This window comes from Nuphar pumila, chromosome 6 (assembly GCF_984573655.1).
Source record: "Nuphar pumila chromosome 6, dmNupPumi1.hap1.1, whole genome shotgun sequence".
Lineage (NCBI taxonomy): Eukaryota > Viridiplantae > Streptophyta > Magnoliopsida > Nymphaeales > Nymphaeaceae > Nuphar > Nuphar pumila.
The window spans coordinates 57,840,765-57,863,390 of record NC_143254.1 but is presented as its reverse complement, the minus strand read 5'-3'; positions in this window follow the sequence as shown (position 1 = coordinate 57,863,390).

Below are 22,626 nucleotides of genomic sequence, written 5' to 3'. Positions count from 1 at the left end.
AATCATGCATATATGTGTTCTAGGAATGTAAAAAAAAAATCATACTGTTTCAATCATGCATATATGTGTTCTAAGTCTGTCAAAATTTTTTTATAGTGATTCAATCTGGCATATGTGTTCTAAGTCTATCAAAAAAATTTCATAGTGATTCAATCATGCATATATTTGTTCTAAGGCTGTCAAAAACATTTCATAGTGATTCAATGATGCATATATGTATCCCAAGGTTGTTAAAAAAATTTCATAGTGATTCAATAATACATATATGTGTTCTACGGTTGTCAAAACAATTTCATAGTGATTCAATCATGCATAAATGCATCCTGAGCTTGTTAAAAAAAAATCACTATGATTGAATAATCTATATGTGTTCTACGATTGACAAAATAATTTCATAGTGATTCAATCATGAATGTATGTGTTCTAAGTCCGTTAAAAAAAATCATAGTAATTCAAACACGCATAAATGTGTTCTATGGTTGTCAAAAAAAAATCATAGTGATTCAATCTTGCATATATGTGTTCTAAGGCTGTCAAAAACTTTTTATAGTGACACAATCATGCATATATGTGTTCTAGTGTTGTCAAAATAATTTTGTAGAGATTCAATCATGGATATATGTGTTCTAAGGCTATCATAAAAATTTCATAGTGATTCAATCATGCATATATGTACTCTACGGTTGTCAAAACAATTTCATAGTGATTCACTGATGCATATATGTATCCCAAGGTAGTTAAAAAAATTTCATAGTGATTCAATAATACATATATGTGTTCTACGGTTGTCAAAACAATTTCATAGTGATTTAATCATGCATATATGCATCCTAAGCTTGTTAAAAAAAAATCACTATGATTGAATAATCTATATGTGTTCTACGATTGACAAAATAATTTCATAGTGATTCAATCCTGCATGTATGTATTCTAAGGCCGTTAAAAAAATCATAGTAATTCAATCACCCATAAATGTGTTCTAAGGTTGTCCAAAAAAATCATAGTGATTCAATGTTGCATATATGTGTTCTAAGGCTGTCAAAAAAGTTTTATAGTGATACAATCATGCATATATGTGTTCTAGTGCTGTCAAAATAATTTTGTAGAGATTCAATCATGGATAAATGTGTTCTAAGGCTATCATAAAAATTTCATAGTGATTCAATCATGCATATATGTGCTCTACGGTTGTCAAAACAATTTCATAGTGATTCAATCATGCATATATGTATGATAAGCTTGTTTAGAAAAAATCACTAAGATTGAATAATATATATGTGTTCTACGATTGTCAAAATAATTTCATAGTGATTCAATCATGCATGTATGTGTTCTAAAGCTGTTAAAAAAAAATCATAGTGATTTAATCACTCATAAATGTGTTCTAAGGTTGTCAAAAAAAAATCATAGTGATTCAATCATGCATATATGTGTTCTAAGGCTGTCAAATTTTTTTTATAGTGATACAATCATGAATATATGTGTTCTAATGCTGTCAAAATAATTTCGTAGTGATTCAATCATGCATATATGTGTTCTAAGGCTATCAATAAAATTTCATAGTGATTCAATCCGGCATATATGTGCTATAAGTATGTCAAAAAAAAATCATTGTCATTCAATCATGCATATATGAGTATATGGCTGTAAAAAAAAATTCATACTGATTCAATCATGCATATATGTGTTCTAAGAATGTAAAAAAAAAATCATAGTGTTTCAATCATGCATGTATGTGTTCTAAGTCTGTCAACAAAAATTTATAGTGATTCAATCTTCCATATATGTGTTCTAAGTCTGTCAAAAAAAATTCATAGCGATTCGATCATCCATATATTTGTTCTAAGGCTGTCAAAAAAATTTCATAGTGATTCAATCATGCATATATGTATCCTATGGTTGTTAAAAAAATTTCATAGTGATTCAATAATACATATATGTGTTCTACGGTTGTCAAAAGAATTTCATAGTGATTCAATCATGCATATATGTATCCTAAGCTTGTTAAACAAAAATCACTATGATTGAATAATATAGATGTGTTCTATGACTATCAAAATAAATTCGTAGTGATTCAATCATGCATGTTTGAGTTCTAAGGCTGTTAAAAAAAAACATTGTGATTCAATCACGTATATATGTGTTCTAAGGTTGTCAAAAAAAATCATAGTGATTCAATCATGCATATATGTGTTCTAAGTCTGTCAAAAAAACAATTATAGTGATTCAATCATGCATATATGTGTTCTAATGCTATCAAAATAATTTTATAGTGATTCAATCATGCCTATATGTGTTCTAAGGCAGTCGAAAAAATTTCATAGTGATTCAATCATGCATATATGTGTTCTAAGGCTATCAATAAAATTTCATGGTGATTCAATCCTACATATAAGAGTTCTAAGTATGTCAAAAAAAATTCATTGTGATTCAATCAAGCATATATGTGTTCTAAGAATGTAAAGAAAAAATCATATTGATTCAATCATGCATATATGTGTTCTAGGAATGTAAAAAAAAATTCATAGTGTTTCAATCATGCATATATGTGTTCTAAGTCTGTCAAAATTTTTTATAGTGATTCAAACATGCACATACGTGTTATAAGGCTATAAAAAAAATTCATAGTGATTCAATCCAGCATATATGTATTCTAAGGCTATCAAAAGGATTTTATAGTGATTCAATCATGCATATATGTGTTCTAGTGTTGTAAAAAAAAATTCATTGTGATTCAATCATGCAGATATGTGTTCTAAGATGTCCAAAAAAATTTATAGTGATTAAATCATGCATATATGTGTTCTAAGGCTGTTAAAAAAAAATTATAGTTATTCAATCATGCATATATATGTTCCAAGGTTGTCAAAAAAATTCATAGTGATTGAATCATGCATATTTGTGTTCTAATGCTGTCAAAAAAAATTTATAGTGATTCAATCATGTATATATGTGTTCTAAGGCAGTCTAAAAATTTTCAAAGTGATTCAATCATGCAGATATGTGTTCTAAGGTTCTCAAAAAAAAATCATAGTGATTCAATCTTGCATATATCTGTTCTAAAGCTGTCAAAACATTTTTACAGAGATTCAATCTTGCATATATGTGTTCTAAGGCTATCAAAAAAATTTCATTGTGATTCAATCATGCATATATGTATTCTAAGGCTGTCAAACAAAATTTATAGTGATTCAATCATGCATATATGTGTTATAAGGCTGTCAAAAAAATTTCATAGTGATTCAATAATGCATATATGGGTTCTAAGAATGTAAAAAAAAATCATAGTGATTCAATCATACATATATATGTTTTAACGCTGTCAAAAAAATTTATAGCGATTCAATCATGCATATATATGTTCTAAGGCTGTCAAAAAAAATCACAGTGATTCAATCTTGCATATTTGTGTTCTAAGTCTGTAAAAAAAAAAATTATATTGATTCAATCATGTATATATGTGTTCTAAGGATGTCAAAAAATTTTCATAGTGACTTAATCATGCAGATATTTAATGTAAGATTGTCAAGAAAATTTTGTAGTGATTCAATCATGCGTATATGTGTTCTAATGCTGCCAAAAAAAATTTATAGTGATTCAATAATTTATATATGTGTTCTAAGGCTGTCAAAAAAATTTCATAGTGATTCAATCATGCACATATGTGTTATAAGACAATCAAAAAAATTTCATAGTGATTCAATCATGCATATATGTGTTCTAAGGCTATCAAAAAAACTTTATAGTGATTCAATCCTGCATATATGTGTTCTAAGTCTGTCAAAAAATTTCATAGTGATTCAATCATGCATATATTTGTTTTAAGGCTGTCAAAAAAAAATCATAGTGACTCAATCATTGATATATGTATCCTAAGGTTGTTAAAAAAATTTCATAGTGATTCTATAGTACATATATGTGTTCTACAGTTGTCCAAACAATTTCATAGTGATTCAATCATGCATATATATATCTTAAGGTTGTTAAAAAAAATCATTATGATTGAATAATATATATGTGTTCTACGATTGTCAAAATAATGGCATAATTATTCAATCATGCATATATTTGTTCTAAGGCTGTCAAAAAAATTTCATAGTGATTCACTCATGCATATATGTATTCTCTGGTTGTTAAAAAAAATTCATAGTTGTTCAATAATACATATATGCATTGTACAGTTGTCAAAACAATTTCATAGTGATTCAATCATGCATATATGTATCCTAAGCGTATTAAAAAAAAAATCACTATGATTGAATAATATATGTGTTCTATGATTGTCAAAATAAATTCATCGTGATTCAATCATGCATGTATGTGTTCTAAGGCTGTTCAAAAAAATCATTGTGAATCAATCACGTATATATGTGTTCTAAGGTGGTCAAAAAAAAAATCATAGTGATTCAATCATCTATATATGTGTTCTAAGTCTGTCAAAAACTTTTTATAGTGATTCAATCAAGCATATATGTGTTCTAATGCTGTCAAATTAATTTTATAGTGATTCAATCATGCCTATATGTGTTCTAAGGCAGTCGAAAAAATTTCATAGTGATTCAATCATGCATATATGTGTTCTAAGGCTATCAATAAAATTTCATGGTGATTCAATCCTGCATATATGAGTTCTAAGGATGTCAAAAAAAATTCATTATGATTCAATCATGCATATATGTGTTCTAAGAATGTAAAACAAAATCATACTGATTCAATCATGCATATATGTGTTCTAAGAATGTAAAAAAAAAATTCATAGTGTTTCAATCATGTATATATGTGTTCTAAGTCTGTCAATTTTTTTTAAAGTGATGCAATCATGCATACATGTGTTCTAAGGCTGTCAAAAAAAATTCATAGTGTTTCAATCATGCGTACATATGTTCTAAGGCTGTCAAAAAAAAATCATAGTGAATCCATCATGCACATACGTGTTATAAGGCTATAAAAAAAATTTCATAGTGATTCAATCAAGCATATATGTATTCTAAGGCTATCAAAAATTTTTTATAGTGATTCAATCATGCATATATGTGTTCTAATGTTGTCAAAAAAATTTCATGGTGATTCAATCATGCAGATATGTGTTCTAAGATGTCCAAAAAAATTCATAGTTATTCAATCATGCATATATGTGTTCTAAGGTTGTTAAAAAAAATTCATAGTTATTCAATCATGCATATATAAGTTCTAAGGTTGTCAAAAAAAATTCACACTGATTGAATCTTGCATATTTGTGTTCTAATGCTGTCAAAAAAAATTATAGTGATTCAATCATGTATATATGTGTTCTAAGGCAGTATAAAATTTTTCAAAGTGATTCAATCATGCAGATATGTGTTCTAAGGTTGTCAAAAAAAAAATCATAGTGATTCAGTCTTGCATATATGTGTTTTAAGGCTATCAAAAAACTTTCATTGTGATTCAATCATGCATACATGTGTTCTAAGGCTATCCAAAATTTCATAGTGATTCAATCATGCATATATGTGTTCTAAGGCTGTCAAAAACATTTCATAGTGATTCAATGATGCATATATGTATCCCAAGGTTGTTAAAAAAATTTCATAGTGATTCAATAATACATATATGTGTTCTACGGTTGTCAAAACAATTTCATAGTGATTCAATCATGCATATACGCATCCTGAGCTTGTTAAAAAAAAATCACTATGATTGAATAATCTATATGTGTTCTACGATTGACAAAATAATTTCATAGTGATTCAATCATGAATGTATGTGTTCTAAGTTCGTTAAAAAAATCATAGTAATTCAAACACGCATAAATGTGTTCTATGGTTGTCAAAAAAAAATCATATTGATTCAATCTTGCATATATGTGTTCTAAGGCTGTCAAAAACTTTTTATAGTGACACAATCATGCATATATGTGTTCTAGTGCTGTCAAAATAATTTTGTAGAGATTCAATCATGGATATATGTGTTCTAAGGCTATCATAAAAATTTCACAGTGATTCAATCATGCATATATGTACTCTACGGTTGTCAAAACAATTTCATAGTGATTCACTGATGCATATATGTATCCCAAGGTTGTTAAAAAAATTTCATTGTGATTCAATAATACATATATGTGTTCTACGGTTGTCAAAACAATTTCATAGTGATTTAATCATGCATATATGCATCCTAAGTTTGTTAAAAAAAAATCACTATGATTGAATAATCTATATGTGTTCTACGATTGACAAAATAATTTCATAGTGATTCAATCATGCATGTATGTATTCTAAGGCCGTTAAAAAAATCATAGTAATTCAATCACCCATAAATGTGTTCTAAGGTTGTCAAAAAAAATCATAGTGATTCAATGTTGCATATATGTGTTCTAAGGCTGTCAAAAAAAAATTATAGTGATACAATCATGCATATATATGTTCTAGTGCTGTCAAAATAATTTTGTAGAGATTCAATCATGAATATATGTGTTCTAAGGCTATCATAAAAATTTCATAGTGATTCAATCATGCATATATGTGCTCTACGGTTGTCAAAACAATTTCATAGTGATTCAATCATGCATATATGTATGATAAGCTTGTTTAGAAAAAATCACAAAGATTGAATAATATATATGTGTTCTACGATTGTCAAAATAATTTCATAGTGATTCAATCATGCATGTATGTGTTCTAAAGCTGTTAAAAAAAAAATCATAGTGATTTAATCACTCATAAATGTGTTCTAAGGTTGTCAAAAAAAAATCATAGTGATTCAATCATGCATATATGTGTTCTGAGGCTGTCAAATTTTTTTTATAGTGATACAATCATGAATATATGTGTTCTAATGCTGTCAAAATAATTTCGTAGTGATTCAATCATGCATATATGTGTTCTAAGGCTATCAATAAAATTTTATAGTGATTCAATCCGGCATATATGTGCTCTAAGTATGTCAAAAAAAATTCATTGTCATTCAATCATGCATATATGAGTATATAGCTGTAAAAAAAAATTCATACTGATTCAATCATGCATATATGTGTTCTAAGTATGTAAAAAAAAAATCATAGTGTTTCAATCATGCATGTATGTGTTCTAAGTCTCTCAACAAAAATTTATAGTGATTCAATCTTCCATATATGTGTTCTAAGTCTGTCAAAAAAAATTCATAGCGATTCGATCATCCATATATTTGTTCTAAGGCTGTCAAAAAAATTTCGTAGTGATTCAATCATGCATATATGTATCCTATGGTTGTTAAAAAAATGTCATAGTGATTCAATAATACATATATGTGTTCTACGGTTGTCAAAAGAATTTCATAGTGATTCAATCATGCATATATGTATCCTAAGCTTGTTAAACAAAAATCACTATGATTGAATAATATAGATGTGTTCTATGACTATCAAAATAAATTCGTAGTGATTCAATCATGCATGTTTGAGTTCTAAGGCTGTTAAAAAAAAACATTGTGATTCAATCACGTATATATGTGTTCTAAGGTTGTCAAAAAAAATCATAGTGATTCAATCATGCATATATGTGTTCTAAGTCTGTCAAAAAAAAAATTATAGTGATTCAATCATGCATATATGTGTTCTAATGATATCAAAATAATTTTATAGTGATTCAATCATGCCTATATGTGTTCTAAGGCAGTCGAAAAAATTTCATAGTGATTCAATCATGCATATATGTGTTCTAAGGCTATCAATAAAATTTCATGGTGATTCAATCCTGCATATATGAGTTCTAAGTATGTCAAAAAAAAATCATTGTGATTCAATCATGCATATATGTGTTCTAAGAATGTAAAGAAAAAATCATATTGATTCAATCATGCATATATGTGTTCTAGGAATGTAAAAAAAAATTCATAGTGTTTCAATCATGCATATATGTGTTCTAAGTCTGTCAAAATTTTTTATAGTGATTCAAACATGCATACATGTGTTCTAAGGCTATAAAAAAAAATACATAGTGATTCTATCATGCACATACGTGTTATAAGGCTATAAAAAAAATTCATAGTGATTCAATCCAGCATATATGTATTCTAAGGCTATCAAAAGGATTTTATAGTGATTCAATCATGCATATATGTGTTCTAGTGTTGTCAAAAAAAATTCATTGTGATTCAATCATGCAAATATGTGTTCTAAGATGTCCAAAAAAATTCATAGTGATTCAATCATGCATATATGTGTTCTAAGGCTGTTAAAAAAAATTTATAGTTATTCAATCATGCATATATATGTTCTAAGGTTGTCAAAAAAATTCATAGTGATTGAATCATGCATATTTGTGTTCTAATGCTGTCAAAAAAAAATTATAGTGATTCAATCATGTATATATGTGTTCTAAGGCAGTCTAAAAATTTTCAAAGTGATTCAATCATGCAGATATGTGTTCTAAGGTTCTCAAAAAAAAATCATAGTGATTCAATCTTGCATATATCTGTTCTAAAGCTGTCAAAACATTTTTACAGAGATTCAATCTTGCATATACGTGTTCTAAGGCTATAAAAAAAATTTCATTGTGATTCAATCATGCATATATGTGTTCTAAGGCTGTCAAACAAAATTTATAGTGATTCAATCATGCATATATGTGTTATAAGGCTGTCAAAAAAAATTCATAGTGATTCAATAATGCATATATGTGTTCTAAGAATGTAAAAAAAAAATCATAGTGATTCAATCATACATATATATGTTTTAACGCTGTCAAAAAAATTTATAGTGATTCAATCATGCATATATATGTTCTAAGGCTGTCAAAAAAATCACAGTGATTCAATCTTGCATATTTGTGTTCTAAGTCTGTAAAAAAAAAATTCTATTGATTCAATCATGTATATATGTGTTCTAAGGATGTCAAAAAATTTTCATAGTGACTTAATCATGCAGATATTTAATGTAAGATTGTCAAAAAAATTTTGTAGTGATTCAATCATGCGTATATGTGTTCTAATGCTGCAAAAAAAAATTTATAGTGATTCAATAATTTATATATGTGTTCTAAGGCTGTCAAAAAAATTTCATAGTGATTCAATCATGCACATATGTGTTATAAGACAATCAAAAAAATTTCATAGTGATTCAATCATGCATATATGTGTTCTAAGGCTATCAAAAAAACTTTATAGTGATTCAATCCTGCATATATGTGTTCTAAGTCTGTCAAAAAATTTCATAGTGATTCAATCATGCATATATTTGTTTTAAGGCTGTCAAAAAAAAATCATAGTGACTCAATCATTGATATATGTATCCTAAGGTTGTTAAAAAAATTTCATAGTGATTCTATAGTACATATATGTGTTCTACAGTTGTCCACACAATTTCATAGTGATTCAATCATGCATATATATATATATATATATCTTAAGGTTGTTAAAAAAAATCATTATGATTGAATAATATATATGTGTTCTACGATTGTCAAAATAATGGCATAGTTATTCAATCATGCATATATTTGTTCTAAGGCTGTCAAAAATATTTCATAGTGATTCACTCATGCATATATGTATTCTCTGGTTGTTAAAAAAAAATCATAGTTGTTCAATAATACATATATGCATTGTACGGTTGTCAAAACAATTTCATAGTGATTCAATCATGCATATATGTATCCTAAGCGTGTTAAAAAAAAAATCACTATGATTGAATAATATATGTGTTCTATGATTGTCAAAATAAATTCATCGTGATTCAATCATGCATGTATGTGTTCTAAGGCTGTTCAAAAAAATCATTGTGAATCAATCACGTATATATGTGTTCTAAGGTGGTCAAAAAAAAAATCATAGTGATTCAATCATGCATATATGTGTTCTAAGTCTGTCAAAAACTTTTTATAGTGATTCAATCAAGCATATATGTGTTCTAATGCTGTCAAATTAATTTTATAGTGATTCAATCATGCCTATATGTGTTCTAAGGCCGTCGAAAAAATTTCATAGTGATTCAATCATGCATATATGTGTTCTAAGGCTATCAATAAAATTTCATGGTGATTCAATCCTGCATATATGAGTTCTAAGGATGTCAAAAAAATTTCATTATGATTCAATCATGCATATATGTGTTCTAAGAATGTAAAACAAAATCATACTGATTCAATCATGCATATATGTGTTCTAAGAATGTAAAAAAAAAATCATAGTGTTTCAATCATGTATATATGTGTTCTAAGTCTGTCAAATTTTTTTAAAGTGATGCAATCATGCATACATGTGTTCTAAGGCTGTCAAAAAAAATTCATAGTGTTTCAATCATGCGTACATATGTTCTATGGCTGTAAAAAAAAAATCATAGTGAATCCATCATGCACATACATGTTATAAGGCTATAAAAAAAATTTCATAGTGATTCAATCAAGCATATATGTATTCTAAGGCTATCAAAAAGATTTTATAGTGATTCAATCATGCATATATGTGTTCTAATGTTGTCAAAAAAATTTCATGGTGATTCAATCATGCAGATATGTGTTCTAAGATGTCCAAAAAAATTCATAGTTATTCAATCATGCATATATGTGTTCTAAGGTTGTTAAAAAAAATTCATAGTGATTCAATCATGCATATATAAGTTCTAAGGTTGTCAAAAAAATTCACACTGATTGAATCTTGCATATTTGTGTTCTAATGCTGTCAAAAAAAATTATAGTGATTCAATCATGTATATATGTGTTCTAAGGCAGTATAAAAATTTTCAAAGTGATTCAATCATGCAGATATGTGTTCTAAGGTTGTCAAAAAAAAAATCATAGTGATTCAGTCTTGCATATATGTGTTTTAAGGCTATCAAAAAACTTTCATTGTGATTCAATCATGCATACATGTGTTCTAAGGCTATCCAAAAAAATTCATAGTGATTCAATCATGCATATATGTGTTCAAAGACTATAAAAAAAAAATTATAGTGATGCAATCTTGCATATAATTGCTCTAAGACTGGCAAAAAAATTTCATAGTGATTCAATCATGCATATATTTGTTCTAAAGTTGTCAAAAAAATTTTATAGTCATTCAATCATGCATATATATATACTAAGGTTGTTAAAAAAAATCATAGTGATTCAATAATACATATGTGTTCTATGTCTTGTAAGGGTATCAAAAAAATCTCATAGTGATTCAATCATGCATATATGTGTTCTAAGGCTGTAAAAAAAATTCCATAGTGATTCAAACATGCATATATGTGTTTTGAGGATCTCAAAAAAAATTTATAGTGATTCAATCATGCATATATGTTATCTAATGCTGTTAAATAAATTTTGTAATGTTTCAATCATGTATATATGTGTTCCAAGGCTGTCAAAAAAATTCATAGTGATACAATCAAGTATATATATGTTCTACGGCTATCAAAAAAATTTCATAGTGTTTCAATCTTGCATATATGTGTTCTGAGGCTGTCAAAAAAAATTCATAGAGATTCAATCATGTATATATTTGTTCTAAGGCTGTCAAAAAACTCTCATAGTGATTCAATTATGTATATGTGTGTTCCAATGCTGTCAAAAAAAAATCATAGAGATTCAGTCATGCATGTATGTGTTCTAAGGTTGTCAAAAAAAAATTACAGTGATTCAATCATATACATATGTGTTCTAAGGAGAATTGTTATTGAAATTGGAAATTGGGTGACCCCAGGGGTCGGAATTGGAGAATTGCATGATCCAAAGATTGAAATTGGAAATTAGTGGGCAAAATATCAAATTTGAGCAATTGACAGACCGTGATGGTTGAAATGACTTGGATTGATCAAAGGAGAATGATGAGTTCGAGTCAGAGCTCGAATAAAATATATAGATCACGAGTCGGAACCCGGATCAACAAAAGAAAATGATGTGAAATAAAACCCGAGTTGGAACTCGGTTTTTTGAAAAGTTTGGGATTTTGAAAATGTACCAGTTTAAACATTGGATTTTGAAACAATACCAGTTCGAGCACTGGGTTTTAGTTCAGTATTGGTGATTACCTTCCAATTTTGAATCATTAGAAATTGTGATGGGACTGTTTGTTGAAATCCCAATACTGACTGGATTGTTGTTAATATAGTTGGATGCAAATGAATATGAATTGATGCACATGAATGCACAAGTGCATGAACTGAGGAATTTGTTTATCCTACCTGCATACAGAACAAATTTTTTTTTTTTTTTTAAAAAAAAAAAAAATGCCCCAGTGTAACTAGGAAAGAAAGTTGAATCATTATTTGAAGGAAACGGGAAGATTACAAGAGGAGACTAAATGTTTCAAGTATAGAACTTTTTCAAGTGTCAAACATTAATGGGATCTAGCAATTCTACCCCATCAGCGTTGATGAGCCGGTATGAGTTGCGGGGTAATGCTTCTTTGACGACATATGGGCCTTCCCAATTTGGCGACCATTTCCCGCCGGTATGATGCTTGAGATAAGTTGTGGATCGAAGTACTAAATCATTGACTTTGAATCTTCTTTCGATGACAGACTTCGCATACTGCCTGGCTACTCTCTGGCGATAGGATTAAGCATGCTCTGCTGCTTTCAGCCTTCTCTCATCGAGCAAGTTTAACTGTACTAGTCGCTGTTGCTGATATTGATCAAGAGGTAATTGCAGAAGCGATGCGAATTTCAAAGCGGGCTTCTGAACATGTAGCGGCAACACTACTTCTGTTCCATAGACCAGTTCTGATGGAGTAGCATTCGTTGGAACTGAATAGTGGTCCGGTAGGCCCATAGTGCATCGTGGATCTTCTCATGCCAGTCACGGCCCGTTTCCACAGTTCGCTCCAAGATACGAATTAAAATCTTGTTGGTGGCCTCTGCCTGACCATTTCCTTGAGGATAATATGGGGCAGAGAAACGATGATAAATCTTGAACTTTGAGCAGAATATCTTCATTATTTCATTTTTGAAATGACTGCCATTATTTGACACGATGTCATGCGGGATGCCGAAACGGCACAGGATACTCTTGTGAATGAAAGAGATCACGTGTCGGCCTTCAACTGTGCGAAGAGTGATGGCTTCTACCCACTTGGTGAAATATTCTGTTGCGACAAGGAAGTATTTGTGGCCATTTGAAGCTGAAGGAGTGATGGGACCTACGACATCGAAGGCCCACATGGAGAACGGCCATGGAGAAACAACTGACTGTAAATAAGTTGTCGGAGCATGAATAGAAGGTGCGTGTATCTGGCATTGCACACACTTCTTCACATAATGATAGCAGTCTTGTTGCATAGTCTTCCAATAGTACCCTGCTCTTATGATTTGCTTGACAAGGGTTTGGTAGCCGACGTGGCCACCACAAATGCCTTTGTGTGCTTCTCGCATGACTTCTTTGGCTTCTTCTTCATCTAAACATCTGGAATACTCTGAGCTGAATCCACGACGATAGAGGACATTGGCCAAAATGAAATATCGAGTGAACATACGCTGGATTGCTCGCTGCTCTTTCTTTGAGAGTTCTGGAGGAAATTCGCCGGTTTCTATGAAAGTTTTGATGTTGTAATACCAAGGTTTTTTCCTTTGCTCAGCCTGGTTTACTTGTTCCGCTGGAAGGAAAGCAGGTTGGTTAAGTCTGCCAATTTCAAAAGAGCGACAAGATTCTCCATTTCTGAATGCCATAATGGAGCCTAAACTGGCTAGACTATCGGCCACTTGATTAAAATCTCTCTTGATGTGGAATAACTGAAATTCTTCAAACTTGCTGACAAGAGCTGAAACAATTTTCTGATAGGGGAATTACTTCTGATCTTTCACTTGCCATTCGGCTCGAACTTGATTGACGACGAGTAATGAGTCACCGTAAGAATGCACTCTCTTGACATTGAAGTCTAGTAGAATTTTTAGACCTTGAATCAGGGCTTCATACTCAGCCATATTATGGGTACATTGAAAATCTAACTTGAGAGAAAATGGAATCATTTCTTTCTCTGGAGTGATTAATAAGATCCCAATGCCTATTCCGGCCATGTTCTTAGAACCATCGAAAAATAAATTCTAGACTGGAAATTGATGGATATTGCAAATTTGCTCATCAGGGAAGTCATCTTCGACTTTCATTTCTTCTGCCAGAGGAAAATCCGCCAATTGATCTGCAATTGCTTGTCCTTTAATTGATTGTTGCGAAACGTATTCTAAGTCATACTGCATCAATAAGACTTGCCATTTGGCGACTCGTCCGCTGAGAAAAGGTTGCTTCAAGATGTATTTGAGAGGATTGAGTTTAGATAAGATTTTGACTTCAGATGCTAGCAGGTAGTGTCTTAGCTTCTGACACATCCACACCAGAGCTAGGCAGGTCTTCTCTATTTGGGAATATTTCTTTTCATAGTCTATGAAAGTCTTACTCACATAATAGATGGCGTGCTCTATCAGGCTGCCTTCTTTGTATTGTGCCAAGAATCCGCCGCATGCAACTTGATTGACTGAGATGTATAACAAAAGAGGCTTTTCCAATTCTGGCGGCTTCAGGATTGGAGGATTGAGAAGATACTTCTTGATTCTATCGAACGATTGCTGACACTCTGGTCCCCATTCGAACTTAACTCCTTTTCTGAGCAAGTGGTTGAAAGGTTCACATCTCATCGCCAAGTTGGAAATAAATCGCCGGATTGATTGCATGCGTCCCTGAAGGCTACGCAACTCTTTGAGATTTTTTGGGGGTGGCATATCAATGATAGCCTTGGCTTTGGCCGGGTCAACTTCAATTCCCTTTTTGCTGACCAGAAAACCCAACAGTTTGCCTGATTCGACTCCAAAGACACATTTTTGCGGGTTAAGCCTTAACTTGTAAAGAATGAGTCTCTTAAAGACTTGATCAAGCGCTTCGAGGTGATCTTCTCCCTCTTTAGATTTCACGAGGATATCATCAACATACGCATCCATGATTTTGCGCATCTGATCGTGAAAGATAACAGCCATTGCCCGTTGATATGTTGCTCCAGCATTCTTGAGCCCAAAAGGCATAACTGTATAGCAAAAAGTGCCCCAAGGCGTAGTAAAGGAAGTTTTAGATTGGTCGCGGGCAGCCAACTTAATCTGGTAGTAGCCGGAATATCCATCCATGAAGGAGAACATGGCATGTCCTGTTGTGCTGTCAATCAGAAGATCAATGCTTGTGTAACGCCCCGGATTTCCAAAACAAAGCTAAGTTAAAATTTTCATGAATTTCTTTTTTTTTTTTCTTTGCAGCGGAACTTAGAAAAGCTTTTAGCAGCGGAATAAGACGATAATGAGTCATCAGTTTTAGAAAACTCCGAGCACGTTGCAGGTATGTGGCCAAGCAACTCATTGACCACCAAAGTGTTCCATTTTATCGAAAGCACATGTTTATTACAACACTACTGCTTAGAAAAGCAGTGAAGGTTTAATAAAAAGGAAGCAGTACAACTATGTCTAGAGAAACCCTGGAACTCGATGCCGCCTTGCTCCGCATATCGTCACGCAGGTCCAACACCTGAAATCCCCATAAAACGGGGTCAGAACCACTGATGGTCTGGTAAGCATGCAGTCATACATCCATTCAACTCAAGTACGGTGATGACCACTCAGGGTCGCAATGCGTAATAACGACGCTCAAGCCTCCAAGACTTAGCGTATATCGCAAGAGCCTCCTTAGGGCTATGAGTTGAACATCCGCTCGAGTCTTCATGACTTAGAGCAAACCTTTTCAGGGTTGTGATTTGAATAACCGCTTAAGTCTCCACGACTTAGCCATGACCTCTTTCGGGTCTCAAAGTGATGTCTTGCTCAAGTCTTCATACTTGGCACATCCGTATCCCACGCATCTAAGGACAACTCCTCGAGCTTCGCTTAGTCGTGCGGATACAACACGGGTCTTTGCCCAGTCGGTCCAGTAGTATACCGAACATGACACATTCACAAAGGTTATGCAGGACTGACTCAACACGTCATTCACTCATACATTCAAAGCATCGCTGTACCTAGAACTAATGCATTGTTTGATAATTAACCGCTCCCACCTTTGGTACGCAGGTAGAGCTATTGTCCGGGCATCAACGCGACGTTCTGGGGGTTGATTATTCTATGTATTTTAGATACCCCAGAGGCCTGTTGACCCTATCCATAGTAGGGCAGTGTGTTTCAACTGGGAGAACCCTACTAGGCCCATATTCGGATGCATCCTCTACTTGCAGTAGTTGGGTTCAATCCTTAGATCTTAAGGATAACCACGACCCCAAAACCCATGAGTGACTGAGGCCATCGTGGACTCTATCAGGTCCAAAGTAAAATACATGTCACTCAAGGCTGTACCATCACTGTCATTCCACAGTGAGCATAATTCCTGAAGGGGTCTGCCAGTCTTACAATTACTTAGACAAATCTGCATGCCATTTAGGCAGCCCGTGCTTTCAGCACTACGGGAGTGTGTACCCGACCCCATTCAGTCCGCCCCAACACAGTCATTACTGAGGGGGTACCCCTAACACGATTTTCAACCGCGGGGTATGTGCGACCTTAAGTCTTATTCATATGCATGCAGAACACCGCTCTTGGCACTTCGGCCACCACGAGCATCACACCTCTTTGGGTGGAAACAACACACTCTGGCTCTTCGGCCCTTACGAGTCTGGTTGTGTAACCGTTCTCAATGAGCATGCATATGACTCGATCTAAATAGATCGGCTACTTGGCGTATTTTTACGCGACGAGTACAAACCTAGCCAAGGCGCAACCTCTACTCTGGCTCAGCGGCCCTTACGAGCAAGGTGCCCTTGTAGACACAAGGATACGAGCCGACCTGGCATCGTTCCATCAACGGACATCATTATGCCGTTCCATTGGTTCCGGCAGCTCTTCTGCCAACCATTTCGTCAGCACCTCCCCTGCTCTACTGGCAGTGGTGCGACGAACCCTTCTACGTTGTAGAGGGCAAACCATGAACTGGGTAGCACTCTGCTATTTGTCAGAGTATCCTGCTACGTTCTTTCTGAGCTATTCTTAGCTTCTTCAGAAATTTCAGCAGCACTTCCTCTCTTTTACGGAGAAAGCGTGCGTTTTTTTTATCCATTTCAGCGGCATCTCCCCTCTTTGGTAGGAAATCGCCACGCTTAATTCGGGAAAATGGATGCGCACCGTTGTGCATACTTTGCCTCCATCAAGGTTGCAGGAACCCTGGGCCATACCCAGGCCATACGTAATTGACTTAATTTTTACGTAAAGAGCATTTTGCCAAAAAAGTGAAGCCTTTCCAATAGGGGCTTCATTCGTCAAGCAGAATCTTGAACGAGGAGCGGTCAGGGAATCGCATTGGCGATTTGGAGTTTGATCTCCATTTGAACGCTCATTTATGCGCTATATATGTAGTATAAGCAGAAGCCTGTGCTTTATACAGCGGCGGCGTAAAGAAATGCATATACTATTGTTCAGGGTGTGTAACTGAACGAAATATTCTACATATATAACAAAGCAGAAGCCTTGGCATCATTCGACGTGACGGCGTAAGAATATACATTGCAGAAAGCAGGAGCCTTGGCATCGTTCGACGCGACGGCGTAAGTAAATGCATAATCGGAAGTGCAGTAATCGAAAGTGCAGAAAACAGGGAGCCTTGGCATCATACAACGCGACGGCAAAGGTAAATTACATAGCCTGTGCGATATAAGACGCGTCGGCAGAATCAGCAGATATACACCTAGATCCGTATCCAACGATAGTTACGAGGCGAGCGGGTGAACACCGAAGTGTTCTGAAGGGCTCAACCAAGAACTAGGGCAAGATACCATTTTAAAAACGCATATACTGCGTGTTTGAACATAGATATATCCGACGATAGTTACGAGACGAGCGGGTGAACACCGAAGTGTTCAAAAAGGGCTCAATCAAGAACTAAAGCAAGATACTACTTCAGAAAGTATATTCTATATACAAACAGTCAAATACTTGAGAGAGATGGATCAACGAAGCGAACTTACTTCAAATCGTGGAAGAAACGGCTCCGGGTTGCTTCTTTGGCTTCGAGCCTTCCTTCGAGAGGTCAGACTAAGTCAGATGAAGCTGACTTAGTTGAGAAAGAGGTAGAGCAGGTCAAGCTACTCAACCTAAGTGGTTTGAACCAAACAGGGTTCGATCCAAGTCAACTGGGTTCAGCAGGTTCGAACTCAGCTCAAGTAGGCTAAGTTTGGGTTCAGAAACCCAAACCGGAATCATGACTAAAAAGGACTTTGACTTTGACTTTAAACCCAACTAGGTTCAAGTCAAGTCAACTGGGTTTGGACCAGGTCAAGTGGGTTCAGACCCAGGTCAGGCAGGCTCAGGCTAAGTCAGGCAGGGTCAGACCAGGTCAGGTGGGCTCAGGTGGGCTAGCCTAGGTAGGGGAGGTTTAGGAGAGAGAGAGAAGGCAAGAGAGAGAGAGGGGGTCGATTTTTATAAGAAGAGAGAGAGTGGGGAGGGCTATTTATAGCCCAAGCCCACCTCCTCTTGGGTTTTTCCATGCCCATTCTACCCCCTTGGCTTCTTTTTAATTCCAAGAGGTTCCTTGGTGTGGGGCCCACCTAGATATTTCCATGGGATATTTTGTGGGTCCCACCAGATATTTTCTGAGGAATATTTCTGTGGGTCCCACCAATATTTCCGTGGGTCCCACAAGAATTTTGGGTTTTCGGCGATTTTTTCCAAAAAATTCTGAGTACACCATTCCCTTCGTATTGACGTAACTAAGAAAGTTGGCTCGCAGGAATCCTTTGATTTCATTCAGGTAGGAAATTATGGCTTCTAGAGTGTTTGAGCATATATTCGCGATTCGACGAATATCCTATGTATAACTGGCTCGCAGGAATTGATTCGTTTTGCATTCTGAGAAGAAATGCTATTTTTACCGGTAAATGCCTCATGAATTTTATTCAGATATTTTCTGAAAAATTATGGGTCTTACATCATTACCCCCTTAAAGGAATTTCGTCCGCGAAATTCAGCTAAGAGTACAAGGTGAAGAGTTCAGGATATTTATCCCGCATATCCGATTCAGGCTCCCAAGTGCAATCATCGATTCCATGATGCTGCCACCTCACTTTAACAAGTGGGATGACCTTCGTTCTTAGCACTTGCTCCCGTCGGTCCATGATCTCCACTGGCCTTTCTTCTACCGTCATATCTTCTCGGATGTCAATGTCTTCATGTTGAATGACGTGAGAAGGATCATGAACGTATTTTCGAAGCATTGATACGTGAAATACATCATGTATTTGCGCGTATTGTGGTGGCAATGCTACTCGGTAGGCAGTCTCTCCGATTCGACTCAAAACTTCGAAGGGACCAACGAATCTGGGGCTGAGCTTCCCCTTCTTTCCAAAACGAAACACACTCTTGGTTGGAGAGACCTTGATAAAAACCTTATCTCCAACCGCAAAAGTGAGTTCCCTACGCCGCTGATCGGCGTAGCTCTTCTGTCGACTCTGAGCAGTCAGTAGCTTCTTTCTGATCATGTGGACCTGCTCAGTATAATGCTGCAACACAATGGGCGAGTCCAAGGTTCGCTCACCCACTTCACCCCAATGGATTGGTGATCTACAGGGTCGCCCGTACAAGGCTTCATACGGTGCCATCCCAATGCTAGCGTGGTGGCTATTATTATAAGCAAATTCAACCAACGCTAGGTGGGAATCCCAATCACCTTTCCATTCCAGCATACAAGCTCTTAACATATCTTCAAGAGTCTGTATGGTTCGTTCTGATTGCCCATCTGTTTGGGGATGGAATGCTGTACTGAACTTGAGTTTCGTCCCCAGGGCTCTCTGAAGCTGCTCCCAAAAGTGAGAGGTGAACTTCGGGTCACGATCAGATATAATCGAAATCGGCACTCCATGGAGTCTAACGATTTCCCGAATGTAGATCTCCGCCAATCGTTCAGTTGAGTATCGAGTGTTGATTGGCAGGAAGTGAGCAGACTTGGTGAGTCTGTCCACGATCACCTATATCAAATCGTGTTGTCTCTTGGATCGAGGCAATCCAACGATGAAATCCATCGTAATGCCTTCCCATTTCCATTCTGGAATCTCGATCCGCTGCATCTTTCCACCAGGTCGCTGATGTTCGATCTTAACTTGCTGGCAGATCAAAAACTTCGAGACAAACGTAGCCACATCACGCTTCATACCCTTCCACCAGTACTTTCTCTGCAAATCTCGGAACATCTTCGTACGTTCAGGGTGAATGGTGTACTTGCTATTATGAGCCTCCTAGAGTACTTCTTGTCTTAGCTCAGGGTTATTTGGAACCCAAATCCTTTCTTCCATCCATATTCCTCCATCTTCTTTCAAATGGAAGAAAGTGTCATCTTTTTCAGCACGAGCTTTCAATTCCAAGTACTGGGGATCCTTGAACTGTTCGGCTACGATGCGATCGAGGAACTCAATGTGGATCGTCAAACATGACATTTGGATTCTGCCAGAATCAGCCAAAAATGGCTTCCAGTTGACGAAATCCTCCATCAACTTCCATTGTCCGGTTAGGCTGGCCAGAGTGCCAACAGTCTTGCGACTAAGGGCATCTGCTACAACATTCGCCTTTCCAGGGTGATAGGAAAGCGTGAATTCATAGTCTTTGAGGAATTCCAGCCATCGCCGTTGCCGCATATTGAGTTCTTTTTGAGAAAAGAGGTATTTTAGGCTTTTATGGTCCGACATGACCTCAAATTTCTCTCCATAAAGGTAGTGTCACCAAATTTTAAGTGCGAACACTACCGCGGCAAGCTCAAGATCGTGGGTTGGATAGTTTTTCTCATGGACCCTCAACTGTCGTGACGCATAGGCGATTACTTTGCCATGCTGCATCAACACACAACCCAAACCTGTTCCCGAGGCATCGGTATAAGCCACGAAGCCTCCCTGACCAGAAGGTAAGGTAAGGACAGAGGCAGTGGTAAGCCTCTGTTTGAGAACCTCAAAGCACTCCTTACACTGGTCAGTCCATTCAAACTTGATGCCCTTTTTTAGTAATTTCGTCATGGGTACGGCGATTCGGGAGAAGTTGTAAGACCCGCAATTTTTCAGAAAATATCTGAATAAAATTCATGAGGCATTTACCGGTAAAAATGGCATTTCTTCTCAGAATACGAAACGAATCAATTCCTGCGAGCCAGTTATACTTAGGATATTCGTCGAATCGCGAATATAGGCTCAAACACTCTGGAAGCCATAACTTCCTACCTGAATGAAATCAAAGGATTCCTGCGAGCCAATTTTCTTAGTTACGTCAATACGAAGGGAATGGCGTACTCAGAATTTTTCGGAAAAAAATCGCCGAAAACCCGAAATTCTTGCGGGACCCACGAAAATATTGGTGGGACCCACAAAAATATTCCTCAGAAAATATCTGGTGGGACCCACAAAAATATCCCATGGAAATATCCAAGTGGGCCCCACTCCAAGGAACCTCTTGGAATTTCCGGAATAGCCAAGGGCAAAAAGGAGATTCTGAAACTTGGGGCCCAAGTTTCAGAATCTATAAATAAAGGAGCCCCCCTCTCTTTAAAAATCGCCAACCCCTCTCTCTCTCCTCCTTTCCCAAACCTCCCCTACCTAGCCTAGCCCACCTGAGCCCACCTGACCTGGTCTGAGCCTGCCTGACTTAGCCTGAGCCTGCTTGACCTGGTCTGAGCCTGCCTGACCTGGTCCTAACCCACCTGACCTAGGTCTGAACCTACTTGACCTAAGTCTGAACCCAGTTGACTTGACTTGAACCTGGTTTGGTTCAAAGTCAAAGTCCAAGTCCTTTTTCGTCCGAAGTTCGAAGTTGATCCTTTTTCGAAGTCGAGCCTCGTTCGAAGCGTTTGAAGCAATCAGAGTCGTTTCTTCCTCAAATTGAAGTAAGTTTGCTTCATTAAACCATCTCTCTCAAGTATTTGATTGTTTGTATATAGCATATACTTTCTGAAGTAGTATCTTACTTTAGTTCTTGGTTGAGCCCTCTAGGACACTTCGGTGTTCACGCACTCGCCTCGTAACTATCGTCGGATATATATGTTCGAATACGCAGTATATGCGTTCTTCAAAATAGTATCTCACCCTAGTTCTTGGTTGAGCCCTCTAGGACACTTCGGTGTTCACTCGCTCGCCTCGTAACTATCGTTGGATACAGATCTAGGTGTATATCTGCTGATACTGCCGACGCGTCTTATATCGCACAGGCCATGTAATTTACCTTTGCCGTCGCGTCGTATGATGCCAAGGCTCCCTGCTTTCTGTACTTCCGATTACTGCACTTCCGATTATGCATTTACTTACGCCGTCGCGTCGAACGATGCCAAGGCTCCTGCTTTCTGCAATGTATTTACTTACACCGTCGCGTCGAACGATGCCAAGGCTCCTGTTTTGTTATATATGTAGAATATTTTGTTCAGTTACACACCCTGAACAATAGTATATGCATTTCCTTTACGCCGCCGCTGTATAAAGCACAGGCTTCTGCTTATATTACATATATGGCGCGTAAGTGAGCGTTCAAATGGAGATCAACTCCAAAATCGCCCATGCGATTCCCTTACCGCTCCTCATACAAGATTCTGCTTGACGAATGAAGCCCCTATTGGAAAGGCTTCGCCTTTTGGAAAAATGCTCTTTACGTAAAGACTAAATCAATTACGTATGGCCTAGCTATGGCCCAAGGTTCCTGCAACCTTGATGGAT